General features: G+C 47.0%; 1 protein-coding gene across 1 annotated transcript in view; it reads left to right on the forward strand.

Annotated features, from left to right (window-relative positions):
• Positions 1-15372, forward strand: part of LOC119386150 (uncharacterized) — a 33645-nt gene that overhangs the window by 5978 nt on the left and 12295 nt on the right. The gene's annotated exons all lie outside the window — the stretch shown is intronic.

Genomic DNA, 15372 nt, shown 5'->3' on the forward strand with positions numbered 1-15372 from the left:
GTCTTTGGAACATTTCTTTATCATTTTGTTGTGATATGTGCCTATAAGTGTGTTTTGCATATGTGTGCCCGCGTGTTCTATTTTACATGAACTGCCTTGTATGTTTTACTTGAAGATATGTGTTCAAGTTTCACTCAAGGGCTCAGGAGTAGCCGGCGCCATAATTGTGCGCCAACATCTCCTTATATATCATATCAATAAAAAAAAATGTAATCGCCTGTGGCCTGTTTAATCTAGAATGTGGCAAGGGGAACGCCCTGCGCCCTAGTTAATGGTGCTTGGTGATCTCGTTGTAAGTTGGCGCGTAAAAGCTAATACACCGGTTCCTGCGAAATTACCAATGCTAAGAAGCGCATGGGATGGCTAACACCTAACAATGACCAGAGTTGATGGCTATAGTACTGTGCAAAAGTCAAAGAGAACGCCCTCCTTCATAACACCTCTATATACCTCGCCTTCAGTTTTCGTTAGTAGCTGATTAACTGGCTGGTACCAGGGTCCTTGATTTTGGCGTGTCTTGCACCTCGCATACACGAATAGGAGATTTACACTGGGCACGCCGAGCGTCCATATTATCTCGCCGTGGCTTGCAAAGAGCGGACGAACAAAGCTTTCGGGAATGAAGAGAAGCGCTTATTTAATGACACGAAGAGTAGCTGGCAGAATTTTTCAAGCCTAAGGAGGTACGAAGCCCTATTATGGCAACTATATATAATGATATCTTCACAATTTGTGAAGAGCAACATAAAATTGTATCCTCTTATCTTTCTCTGCAACGTATGCTTTGTATAAATTGGCGTCTCCGGGGCGGAGCCGCGAGGTCGAAAATTCGAAAATCTCTACGTCAGAAAAGACGCAAGCAGAGCACTTTTTTGCTGAATGGGCTCAAACTCCGCAACAAAAGTTTCGTTTTTATACTCGCGCTTTTCCTGTGGAGGAAGAAAAAAAAAAGTAAAGGAGACTCGACAAAGGCTACTAGAAATAGGCTATTTTTTCCCGAACGCCTCCTCAAGTGCAAAGAGAAAGCCACTTCCGCCTTTCAGTGGCGTTCGACTAAAAGCTTCGACAAAGCCCGGAAATAGGCGAAAAAGAAAAGCTTTGCTTCAACCGGATCCGGTGCCCAGTATACCAGCGTCGTCGCCACTACGTCGAGAGAAAGAAAACCACCTTGGGTCGCGAAACCACCGAGGTATATAAGGTCTGAGTAGGGGGCGGCTGTTTTCTTCCCTACCGTAGACAAAGACAGGAACTGCTGACACAGGCAGCAACCAGGCTCACAACAATGAATCCGTCCGGCCGACGATGCCAGAGTGCACTTGCTTTCACCCTCTCTTTTCTCTCTCTGGGCGCCGGAAATACGCGGCGCAAGCAACGAAAAAAGGGCTATCCGGCGAAACAAAAAGCGGCGGAAAGCTCTCGGTTCTTCCTTCCTCCCAAGTCGACTTCCGAATTCTGTCAGAACCAAGAACCTCCCGATTACGGCGGCAGAGATCCGCGTCGCCGCGTACACAACTCGCTGCGCCTAGTGCTCAGTGTCACAGCCCTTCTCTTCCTTCACCCTTTCCTCTGCCGTTCTATCTCACACCCGCGTAGGTTGCCAACAAACCAACAGGCCGCCCACATCGCCCACAATGGCTACCTCCATTTCTTTCTATTGGCGCTGGCCCTTCCAGCGGTGCACATTCACGAAAGTTCAGCTGACAAGCGAGCATATAGGAGGCCAGACAGAGTCGAAGCCAGGGCCACCATAGCGCATACATGCGCGCAGCGTTCTGACATACGTAGAAAGCAAGGAAAATGACGCGAAACAAAAAGAGGTCCAAGGGCCTGCATCGCCGGGCCTACTGACGCACGTACTCGTGTACCGCACTCGAGTCGGCCACAAAAAAAAAAAAAAAAAAATGTCGACGATTGACGGAAGCACTTCCGCCCCTGCGTCCGTCAGAGACAAACAAGGGCGCGGATGGGAGACGGGCGAGAGTTGCCACCAGCGTATACAGCTGGAAAGAGGGGGCAAAGGAGCTGCACAAACAAGCGGGGAAGAGAGATGATGCACAAAGGCTTCAAGATCTCAGGGAAGCCTGCAATGGATGGGAGGGCCCGAGAAGAACAAGCACAATGGGGCTTGTGTACAAAGTTAAAGAGAAGAAACAAGGGCAGTGTAACGCGTGTACGCCATCCGCTCTGATGTATGGTGCGTCGAAGGAAAAAGAAGAATACCGAGAGCAGAGCCTGGCGGGAAAAAGCAGAAAGGAAGAACCACGAGAACAAACGGGGGCGGGAAAGGATGTACGGGGCCGAATAGGGATGGAGCGTGAGCAACAGGCCGCTGGTCCCCGCGGTAGCGGCGTCATTGTCTACGCGCCCAGCGCCGCCGGGCTCGGTGGGACGGCGTAAGCCCGCTCGGATCGGCCTTGTTGGAAGAGACGGCGCGTGCCGACGCGTGCCGTCAGCCGCAGGTGACGCTTTCCGGCAAGGGCGAGAGAGGGCGCCTTTCTCCTGCAGACAGGAAGCGGATCCATACACTCGGCAACTTGCTCCAAGTAGCGGCAGCAGGAGACGCGCATATATACAACTTGCGGAGACGAGGCAGACACGAGCAACCAACAACGCGCGCCTTGTCTTTGAGCCTTTGTCAGGTGCAAAGCACGCTTAGTCTATACGGAGAGAAGGTAGGCGCAGTAAAATCATGTTTACTCAAATTGCACGGCGATAGTTCTAAGGGTGTGTCCAGATAAGATCGAACACGAGGTCCCGGTCACCATTCCCGATTGTGATGAAATTTACTGCAGGTCTAGGCATTACACCCAGAACAATGGTTTCGCAGTTAGCTTTGCGAAAAAAAATTTTGTTCGCCTGAAAAAAAATATACAAAGTTTTGCCGCAAAAAACACTTTTCCGCCAATTTCGCGATTTCTGAATTTTAAGCGCACCTAGGGGAAAAACGGTGCACTTCTTCGTCACAATAATTATTCCCCTTAAAGAACAAGTGAAATTTAATCTTATGAGGCTATTATTTTCCTTGCTTGTCGAAGCACTCTTGAAGAAAAAAATCACAAATTTGGCAAATCGCACAAAATACCTGTATTTCAGGAATTTATTGCTGCAAGCACGTTAAAGTGAGGATAATAAAAATTGGTACATATTAACTTCAACACCTTCGCTCTTTTTTAAAATAATTTGTGTGGTTTCACCGCGCTCCGTTTTGCTCGATAATTGGGCTGAAACGTAAGTGATTTACCAAAAACGCCGAAATTTGAAAATGATTTTCTCAAAAAGGCCATTTTTATTTTTTTTTTAAATCTCTCTGATTGAAGTCAAAGGCGTCATCTACCATTATGCAGAAAAAAACGTTGCATTATTTTGGTTGCTAACAAGTTATAGTGCGTCACATGTGACCATGCCAGCCCAGCGGCCGCGTCCTTCGTTATTGGCTGAAACTTCGATATAAGTTGCTCAAAATACTTGTACGTGACATAATCACAAATCAGCAGCTCCACACCAACAAATGCGCAGTCCGGTGTCATGGTTTAGCAGGCTTTGTCTTGCGATCAGCAGCTTGACAAACCCGCAGCAGCGGCCGCTCGATGCTGCGGGCACTCGCATTACATGAGTGCCGCTTCGACGGCGGACGAGCTCCGCTTGCGCGTGAAAACTACGCTAAGAGGATGAATGAGAAGGAATGCATCACTGTGAAAGTTAAAGGCCGTTAAGTGCCAACAAATGTCATAGTATGCAACGAAAACACTGCCGGCGATTTCCCAGTGAGCGCCTCCAGTAGTGCGCTCATGTGTTGCTTTCTCTCTTCTGATGGGCTAAAGATAATTAGGTTCATTCTATGAGCAACATATGACACAAAATAAAGCCATTGACATCTAAAGAAAGCTGTCATACGTGCTTCCGATGGTCGAGCAACTCAAACTGCAGTTGTTCATCTCGTGCCAGAACACTTGTGTCAGCCGGCTGTGAAAAGAAGTGTGTCCAAGTCCTTTGCTTCATTAAAGAACCGCTTTTACAATACTGTAATGTTGTGCGTCCGCAGATAGAATATTCAACGCAAGTCGAGCGTTTATCACGATATTATGCGGCTTCCGGCATAACAGCAGGGGAAAAAAATACGTCCGTGCTGTATTGAAGGCGCTCACTGGGAAATCGCCGGCAGTGTTTTCGTTACATACTATGAAATTTGTTGGCACTTAACGGCCTTTAACTTTCACAGTGATGCATTCCTTATCTCATTCGTCCTCTCAGCGTAGTTTTCACGCGCAAGCGGAGCTCGTCCGCCGTCGAAGCGGCACTCATGTAATGCGAGTGCCCGCAGCATCGAGCGGCCGCTGCTGCGGGTTTGTCAAGCGGCTGATCGCAAGACAAAGCTTGCTGAACCATGACACCTGGCTGCGCATTTGTTGGTGTGGAGCTGCTGATTTGTGATTATGTCACGTACAAGTATTTTGAGCAACTTATATCCGAGTTTCAGCCAATAACGAACGACGCGGCCGCTAGGCTGGCATGGTCACATGTGACGCACTATAACTTGTTAGCAACCAAAATAATGCAACGTTTTTTTCTGCACAATGGTAGACGACGCCCTTGACTTCAATCAGAGAGATTTTTAAAAAAATTAAGAATGGCCTTTTTGAGAAAATAATTTTCAAAGTTCGGCGTTTTTGGGAAATCACTTACGTTTCAGCCCAATTATCGAGTAAAACGGAGCTCGGTAAAACCACGCAAATTATTTTAAAAGAGAGCGAAAGTGTCAAACTTAATATGTACCAATTTTTATTATCCTCACTTTAACATGCTTGCAGCAATAAATTCCTGAAATACAGGTATCTTGTGCGATTTGCCAAGTTTGTGATTTTTTTCTTCAAAAGTGCTTCGACAAACAAGGAAAATAATAGCCTCATAAGATTGTGTTTCACTTGTTCTTTAAGGGGAATAAATATTGTGACGAAGAAGTGTACCGTTTTTTCCCTAGGTGCGCTCAAAATTCAGAAATCGCGAAATTGGCGGAAAAGCGTTTTTTGCGGCCAAAATTTGTATATTTTTTTTCAGGTGAACCAAATTTTTTTTTCGCAAAACTAACTTCGAAACCATTGTTCTGGGTGTAATGCCTAGACCTGCAGTAAATTTCATCACAATCGGGAATGGTGACCGGGACCTCGTGTTCGATTTTATCTGGACACACCCAGAAGGCCTATATTTCAAGCTTAAAATAAGGAGAGGTTTGAAAGTAAAACGCAAGTGTACGGGACATCAGACATTAAACACACAAAGGAGGAGCATACGCGTTACATGTAAGTATGGTGTTTAACTTTTCGCTTTTATACCAGCGCTCGCTTTTGAAATCGCAGCAGTTCAGAGCAGCACTTCACGTTTCAGCGCAATAGCGCTAAAGAGCCAGTGTCGCAGAGATTGATGTGTCGGCGACGTTGTTCGTGAGTGAGAAAACCCGATGGATGCGAACAATAAAAATGCAAGAACCGAAACGTTCTGCGTGGCAGACAAGTGTTCTACCCCAGGGTCACGCCAGTGCTTGTAACTACTTTGGAAAAAGACCCTATACAGTCTTCATGTAGGGCGATGGGTCACGTCAGCAGACGTAATATCGTCTGGCAGAAGCACTGAATGGTACCAGGCATCATACCATGTGAAGGTCGTAAAAAGAAGGCGCTTTAAAGGTGCCCACTCATTACAAAGGGCTCAGCCATAATCAATCATCGTCATCAGTAGCAGCCATAGCATCAACAAAGTGTGCAGCAATGTATAAGTGCGCGTATTGCCTCACAGATCGTAATTAACCCTTTGACGAAATAGCGAAGTGCTCACTATAGTGAGCACTTCGCTACTTCGCCAAAGGGTTAATCACGGTGTAGTACGTACTTCACAACTACACTTGCAGTAGGTGCCCTTAGGAGAGTTTATAACAGCAAATGTCACATGCACAGACATTCCTTTCGTCACGGCATGGTGGAGGTGTCCACCAAGACGTGAATCATGGCATGCGAATGAGAAGGCGATGTGGCTGGGGTTCGAAACGCCCTCGCATTTCACTCCTCAAGGGACACTAAAGTGAAACAAGGAATCGGTTTAGATGGATAAATTGTACACTGAGAACTATAATGTCGTTAATTTCACCATAATAGGTTTATTAACAGAGGAGAAAATCAAGGTCAAAGTTCCGGTTTTGAATTTCGCGCTGAAATCTCCGCGCGTGACGTCACAGATTTTGAAGTGTATCTTTCGTATTTTGGCGACATTGGTTCAACGAAATTATCCGAAACTTGGTAGGTTAAGTCTATGGCCCTCTGAGAGGACAACGTACCTCGTTTTTACTGATAAGGAACTACGTATGACCTGGTAGACGCCGTCAAAATATATTACTTCGCGCCGTTTGACACGGGAACTGCAAGGTGGCGTCACCACCCGCATTTTCTTTTCGCGCGTTGTCTCGCTTACCAAGCGTCCTCTCGCGACAAAAGCGGTGATTTTGGAATTGTGAAAGACTAATTAACTAATTCGAGAAAAATCGTTTTTCTTTTTAGTGCCCCTTTAAATGCGAACCTTGAGCGTCCAATTTTTGCTGTTGTTCAGTAACACCACAAAAACTAAAGTCCCAAATTAGTTATCTTCGTGAACGCGTTGCTAAGGGATGAAGAACGTAAAACATGCATGTAAAAGGGGGAAAGAGGCGAGAAAAATGTGTCCTCACTTTTTCTGTGGTTTTTAAGCTCTGTCTACATCAATTCCCGTGACTGCAAAATATTTTTTATTCTTTTCATTCTGTGCGCATGCGAAAAAAAAGAAAAGAAAGCATCGCTGTATATAACATTTATGATTCTTTTGCTTTGGTATCAAAAGCAAAGGGAAGCAATATATACAGGTCTGGCATTTAATGTCAACGTAGAGCACTAGATTTTATGGCCCTTGTCGGATCACGGTATAGGCTTCGCTACCCATCACATACACGATTGAAGGATTCCCAAGTTTCGTGTTTTTAACTCAGTGCACGCAGATACAAGTCGGTGTGACATTTGCATTTAATGAACTATTTCTTTGTCTTCTTTTGTGGGAAGTTCCGTACGCCTCTTTTATTTTGTGCTATATCACTTTACGAAATCGCTAGCGTGTTACGTTATCCTTATGTTAAGATCTTACAAAATACTTAATCGTTGTTGATTTTCAGCAGAGTATTATTACTGAAGTAGCTTTAAATAAGTAAATAAATAGAAAATTAAAAAAAGAAACTCACAGGGTTCTTTATGCATTCACCTAAGACGACTCCAAGGCGAAAGCTTTCTTTTTCTTCTGAGTCGATGAATTGATCCTGTCCCGCCACCCTCCGAAAGCTTTGTGCACTTAGCGTGGTTTTGCACTGCCTCCAGGATCGGAGGCACCTCATCTGGTTTTTGCACTACCTCCGTGATCGGCACACCTTTGACCATGCTACGATGTCATGTGATCAGGGTATCATGTTACGTTACGTCACGTGACTTCAAGGCCAGAATTTCGGACATCATAATTACGTCACAAATTTTAAGCGATCTGTGACGTCACGATGACGTCATTACGCGATGATGGTTTTTTGCATCACACGTGCTGTGCCCGACGCCGCGGGAAGCCGACGGTCAATAAGCGCGTTCGATGCGGCAACTATAAGCCTTCCGCATTAATATAAAAAAGCGTCTCCATCGACCGCTGTGTTACTGTGTCTCCGGATAAGGTCTACAAGCAAAATATGACGGTCGGACATGCCGCAAGTGTCATCAACACTCCAAGTCACTTCTGCGAGAAAGCTGTGGAGCGAATCGCATATGATGTCTCACATATACTCGCATACAAGAAACAGTGTTTCATGTTTTCTCCGGGGACCTTGGAGCTATACTCGCGTACACTGAATCAGTATAGTAAATGTGTCTGCGAACAGCGTACGCTTTGTACGCGTCATAAGGCCAGAGCAACGCGTCAACCCACGAGCGAGCAGAGAGAGAGGGGAGCATCGGCGTGAGGGGGGACACGGGGAGAAACGGGAAGAGCTCATCTTTCTCCCCACGAATCCGAAAACAGATGCTTCCTTCCTGACTGGGCCACCAAACCCTTTGCTCCCTGCCCACCCTTTGACACACAGAGATCGCGTGGCGCGTGACGGGCCTCGCCCCCCCCCCCCCCCAGACACGTTATAACCGCCGCTCAATGGTTCACGTCAGGGCTGCGCTCTGATCTTCGCTTATCGGTCTGCGGCCGCCGTGGCTTCCTATTCTTTGCAGTCACTGAACGCGTCCGGGATCCGACTGCAGCCGCGCAATCAGCCGGACACCGACGCCGCTATAAGGTCCGTTCGTGGCATCGAGCAGCGACAAACAGCGCGTGTCCCTCGCGAGTCGCGCTCGCGACATATACGAGTAGAAAAGAACACGGGCGGGCGCAAGAGACAAAAAGCGCGTGGATCCGGATGCGGACCACAAACTCGCCACCACCATTTCCTGTTGGCGCCGTTGCGCCATAATTCACCGCCGCGCGACTCAAGGCTATCGCTTCCGTGACGCGCACAGAGAGTCAGTCGAGGCTCCCGCGACCCATTCTGCTGCTGTCTCTGTCCCCATTGCAGTTTTGCGCGAGGCCCTTCCCGTCGTCTTTCTCGGTCTTTTTTTCGCACTTTTCCTTTTTGTCTCGCGCCCGTTTTTCTCCGACGCTGTATGCGCGTACGCACGTATTGCCTATAGCGCTGCCCGCGGGGAGAGAAAAGGAAATAAGGCTGCGGAAACGGAGACCTGACGACAACGCATCGCGCACGCGTGTGGGCGAGTTTTTGTCTGCGCATTGCCCGCGGCTTTGGCAGCGCTGTTCCTTCGGACAGAACGCTTTATTCTTCTAGCCCTCCCAACGGCACGTTGTACGGGGCGGGAGAGAGGACTCCTTTGAGTGCGAGCGCAATAGATGTCTGATGGTAAATTCGAAGGACGGAGTCGGCGCAACTTTTGCAGCTTTTTAAAGCGAGAGAGTGCCTCAGCCTTAGACGCCTCATCAAAAGCGAAAAGTAACCGTCGGCGTCAAACCGAAGTGATGCAAAAAAGCATGATCCTGAGATGGCGTCATCGTGTGACGTCATCATTACGCCAAGATCGCCAACATTTGTGACGTCGCTATGACGTCATCATGACGCCACCTAGAGCGACGTGGAGTGAAGACGTCATCACTTGAGATCACTGCTTGGTCAAAAGTAGGCCCATCGCGGAGTCACTGCAAAACTACGTGAGGTGCACAAAGCTTGCAACGCCCCCGATCCCGGAGGCAGTGCATGACGTTGGGGGGATCAACACAATCGACTTAGAAGAAAAAGAAGATAATTGCTTTCGCCTTCGAGTCGTCTTAGGCGAATGCAAAAGGGAGCATGTTACATTTTTTAAAATTCAAGTGTGTTTCATGCAATGAGGGAGTGAAGCCTTGAGTCGCGTGTTTCAATGAGTGATCGAGAGCAGATCTCGATACACGATGTCGAAGTTGCTCCACGAGAACTGCATGGCGGAGCGGAACCCACCGAGACGTGCTTCCTTCACGCGTGCATTTTCTTTATTTTAATGCCGAAGGCGCTCGGTTGCGCCGCGTCAATAGTGAATATAAATGGAAGGGAAATACGTGTAATATCAGAAAGGGCAGCACATTGATATGTGAGGCTTGAACTGAATGTCCGAGGATAAACCAAGTAACTATGTGCTTGCTGCAAGAAAAATCTGCTATCTTACAGTGCACTGCGCCGCTGTGGTTTTCATCCCAAAAGGCACGTATACATATATAGACGGCGCATCTCTCACAGGCACTGGGATTCAGAGCAGAGAAATGTGAACTGGTCAGCACTATTTAAGGAAGGAAGGAAAACAAGAGAGAGAGAGGAAAGGCAGGGATGTTAACCAGTTTAGTATAACTGGTATGCTACCCGGCAATGGAGAAAAGGATGAAGGAGATTCAAAGAAGAGCAAAGAAGGAAAGAAAGAGGGGGGCAGCACGCACACACATCTTAACGTCACAGAGCAGAGCGGCAGTCTTGTGCGGTATACGACATCATTATGAGTCTACAGCCGCTCGTGCAAGTCAGTTGTTCGTAGGAATTTTAACAATGCCTTGGTTGCATGAATTCTCGAGGATCTTTCTGGATGACTTTAGAGGATAGTTACTAGCGACATCGGTCTGTTATCAAGGCGAGCGAGAGCGATTGCGAGTGATCGTATCTGCACAGCGTTGCGAGGACAGTCACAGAAGATATGCTTTAAAGTCTCCTCGGTACCACAGGCGTCGCAACGAGCATTGTCGGCCAGATAAGCAAAATACGCCTGGAGTATTGGCGAGAAACAAACAAACAGACGAACGGCAAAGCGAGGAAGAAGATAAAAGCAGACTTGTTGCAGGCATACAAAGAAGGAATCAAACCTTGATTGAATAAAGTGGAGATCAAGAGTGTATATATTCAAGAACACTATAGGTTGCAATAGATGTAATAAATACGTATTACAATTTAGAAGAAATACACTAGATGACTATGTACTTGTTGTCACACTTGTTGCAAAGGTGATGCCATGCGTAGACCACATCAGCATCATCATCCGGGGTAATGCATGGCGCACGCCTTGGACGACTCGTTGCGGGGGCCGAAATTTCTTTTGGTACCCGATGGCAACAGCTCCTACCAAGGTATATAACGCTCTCATGTAAGTTCATCGAAGACCAGCACAACAGGAGCGGATGACCAAACACAGTGTACACGGGTATCTATAAATCAAGACAGCGCTAAGCCGCTGTGCTTTCGCGGCCTGGGGTGTGTTGCGATCGCAGGTTTAGATGCCTTAATCGTAGTCCTCGGTCGCCTGCTTCAAACCCGGCATTGTATAATTGACCATCCTACTCCTGTACACACATGTAGAATGGGGGCAGCGGCGGAACCTGCTTTATATGTTATACTATAAGCGTTTGGTCTACAAGTATAGACTACCACTACACTACAGTGAGAGCCTCATCACCACCACCACTATAATTGTTGTCGGCGATGATGGTAATTACGCACAAAAATATATCGTTAATAAGTACAACATCGAGCTGCTGACGACTCCTGGTGGCGCCATCACTGTATATAAACATCAGCGTGGTGTATTTATTACCATTTCTTTAAGATGGCCGATACGCTTCCCGTATGGCCCGAAGAATATAATTTAAAACCAGTTCGTCTCTTTTCTACTACACAATACAAATAAGAAATCAGCCTCTTAATCATATTTTGCAAGAGACCCCACACTCGGCACGTTTGAAAGATGGCTTATAAATGCAAGGTTGATTTGCATGAAGTTTAATATCCCCGCACGAAACAGTTGCCTAACTAGACTTGCTATTTCTCATAATTTTCTTTCCTGCGAGCTCGCATTTCTTTTAGTCATCGGATGACAAGCGAATCTGGTTCACATTATCTCGTCGCGAACGAAAAGCGTCCACATCTCGCCTGAGGTGTAATCTGCGTATGGATGAACAAAGTCAATATCGTCTTTCCTTTCCTCGCTGGCCAGACACGCGTGCTTTAACCTTGTCACGCTCCGTCTGATCTGCGAACAACGCGGGGCTGACTGAAAGCCTCGGGTAGTCAACTGTGTTATGTAGTCCTCTATTCAACATAACGCGCCCTGTCAACTCCAGACAGATGCGCTGTCTTTTTTTTCTTCTTCTTCTTTTTTTTTTTTTTCACGCAGCCAGTAACTATAGCCTAACCTCCTCCGATACAACGAGCTACCCATACCTGTACTATACACTTCAACTTTCCGCTGTATACAAGCTGTCGAGGCAGACACACCGACGGTATCGGCGCCCCGTGAAACAAACGAGGCAAGAAATAGCGCGAAGAGAAAATAGAAAACTGCCCTGCCGGTGGAGGTCGGAGTGGCAATGAAAACAATATTACATGCACAATCGCCTATGCGCGGAGCTTTATACGCTGGCATCAATCACTTCTCTAAACAAAAAAATCCTCCCCCACCTCCTGGGGGTTCACAAGGGCTGTCTGCGGTGCACGTATGCTCTCCTTCGGGAGAGCACACCGAAAAACGGTTCTTCACGATACACACACACACACACACACACTCGCAGCGGCTCTCGATGTGGGTGACTAAACGCAGGAGGGCCGTATTCCCGTTTGCGTAAGGGAAGCGCCCTCGATAGCGGGGGAGGCTGAGACCTTGACACCTTCACGAAGCGTGACCGATGGATGACGCATGGCAGAACCAATTAGCCGGGCATCGTATGTCGTGCTTTCCCCTCCGCGACCGACCCGCCGCCTGGTGGATCCCCCGTGCGGGCCGCGCGCGAACTATACGCGGTAGGAAAGCGTATGTGACGAAGTGAGTGCGCCGCGTAAATAGTTCTATGCAACATCGGCAGATAAATTCCGATTCAGCCGGATCCGAGGTCGCGTCGACTTACCGAAAATAGAAAAATTAAGGCGGAAGCGAGACGTGCGCTCTTCAGTACAGCGACACAGGAAATAACTTAGGACGTCACACCGAATCTCCGAAGCTATTCGCAAGTTAGTACATTAATTAACCGGTGGTGATGAAGGATAACTTAGAAACCTTCAGAGTGAATGAGTGTGTTCCGACAAAAAAGTCTCATGTTCACCAGGATTCTGACTATCCGAATCGAAAACCTGACTTTATACCAACTGTTGATAGATTCGTCTGCATGTTCCTGTCGTCATATTTAAGCTGTTATGGCAACTGTAAGTATTTTACACAAACAAATATTAAAAAGTGTTAAGCTGTTTATTGGACAGCACTCGGCGACAATGAGCTATGGCAACAGTCAAGGCAAAGGCACGGGCTACGAGCGCGAGCGGCCTTTAGAAGAGGACGACCCACTAGGAGCCGCTGGAGAGCGCAACCGTTAAACAGTACCAATTGCTTCGCCACAGTTTGAATATAGCGTACTTGTGTTGTCAATAGAATCTGCTGCGTAGGTATGTGTGGTTGACTTGAAGCTGGCGAATTTTTTTATCTATTCATTCTTTTTGGCATTCGGCTATACGGCGACACCTGTTGACCTATAGTGCAAAACGTACATATTGCAAATATGTAAATTAGAAACGGACATGGGATTACCGAGACTCAAGGAATGCCAATATTACAAAGCATAGGACGTCTCAACCGCCCATATATAGACGCATGTATATCAGGCCCCCAGCGGATTACGGTGAGCCGCAAAATCCCGAAACACAGTTCTCGGCTCGTTTTGCCCACACACCAGAGATAACCCCCCCCCCCCCCACACACACACACACACAAACACACACATATATCCTAGCAGGCACGTAGCCAGGATTTTTTTTCGGGGGGGGGGGCCAAGGCCTAATTGTTCGAAAGACAATCTTGCCATGGCAAAAACAAAAAAAAGTACCCTGGGAATATAGAGGGCTGGAAAAATTTCGGGGGGGGCCCGGGCCCCCCGGGCCCCCCCCTTGCCTACGTGCCTGTATCCTAGTTGGTTCTTGACTGCGAAGTTCGAGCCAGCGTCAGAAAATCGCGCGCGGTTCTACAATTCCTTCTCTACGTTCGGAAGAACTGCACGGAACTGTTCGACACGACAGCTCTGGCGTAGTCCTCTCTTCTCCTAGTAAATTCACGCTGTGCCCTGTTTGTCGGTTGCGAGACACCAAACCAGCACAGAACGGTAGCAGCCATCCATCTGTCAGGAACAAGCAGCCAGCGGTGCCGGGGTTATACGGTGATCTCTTTGACTTGTTGACGGGGCAGGCACTGCCGTGACGGCGGGTTGTCAGTCGTTCGAGCTGTCATTCAAGGAAGAAAGGAGGCAATAGATACCGACATGCCGTGGCGTACCTTTTTACTTTATACTTACACCATTCACTTCATGACTTTATTGTAGTCCTATAGACGAAAACGGCTATCGAAAATAATATAACATAAACGGGAAATTTTAATTCTTAGGGGTGTGGTAAAGCGCGATTGTTGATTTGTCAAAAAGACAATTTCCAGAAACTTTACAAAAAAGGATGACGGAAATCCTGGTTTGAATTGCCCAAGATTTCGATATCAACGAGTGGTTTACAGTAAGTACGAATGCAATTGCAAGTTTTGTACGTTGTCGAATTAAAGGAAATAAAGGAATTATCCGATGCATAAAAAACGAATGTCGATTAGTGCAAAACGTTTCTAGCTTTAGCCTAAATAAATGTGCTGCCAAACATATTTCAAAATATAAATTTTTAGTCACGCACATCTTGCACGTACACAGGGCAACACTTGGCGTTTATTTACTCTGGGATGCCCTAAATTGTTACAGGATATGGTAATTTGAGGCTAAAATCGCGTCGCAGTGTCGGACCTGGCATCATCAACGTCATGGTGACACCGTGACAAAGAGCAAAATTATCAGCGTCACGCAACAATAATGGCAGGTGTATAACTATGTTTTTTTATATCCAATATACTTTGGAGTATGCGCTTGTTTCTTCATGTCGAAATATGTCAAGTAAGCACTTACGCCTTTGCGGTCCTCATCACAGCTACGAGGAATAGATGGCATTAAGAGGGCCGTTTATGCAGAAATGAACAGGTTTGTGCACATACGCGCGCAGCCATTTTGTTTGTGTGCACACGCATCTGCTTGTCTGTCTTGTTTCTGCGCGCTCTCTCGTTAAAATGATTTAACAACTAACCGAAGCTTCACCATTAGAATTAGGACAAACTTTTCATTGACCGGAAACTTTATTTATGAGAAGTCCGGATGGATTTGCTTGTAGCTTCGTGCCGTGCATGCCAGTTGACGACCTTTTGTGACTTTTCCTCCACCTTGCGGCCATTCGTAGAACTAATTTACCATCTCATCTATTAAAATCTGAGGCTTTCTATTCGGTTGATGTTACCTTTCGTTCAATGCAACATAACCAAAGCACCAGTGTACGAATGTACATGTAACTACATGCATTCGTAACAATTTCAGTATATAGATGATTCCGGCCTGAGACAGGGAGGAACTGAGAATGACCTATGGCGTTGCACATCTACAAATGTAATCTATTTGGCTACTCTATATTGTTCTATATATTGTACGTGCGACATGTGTGTCATAAACTGAGTTTACCTACCCACGTTTGTCGGAAACCCGCAAATGCCTCGTACGCTCCTTTCTAACAGGCAAGCGTAACAAAAGAAAACCTTGGCCATAGTTTTTCGCCCCGCTTGCAGCCAATATCGAACATCGCGGTCTTTCACTGGAACGGACGCTGCACGAGGGCCCGGGATTGAAACAATTGCGCCGCCTCGTTGAGAAAAGTCACCTTGAATGCACATGTCGCACTGCGCCATGCGAAGCGGCGTATAC

The sequence above is a fragment of the Rhipicephalus sanguineus genome, chromosome 3 (assembly GCF_013339695.2).
Source record: "Rhipicephalus sanguineus isolate Rsan-2018 chromosome 3, BIME_Rsan_1.4, whole genome shotgun sequence".
NCBI lineage: Eukaryota > Metazoa > Arthropoda > Arachnida > Ixodida > Ixodidae > Rhipicephalus > Rhipicephalus sanguineus.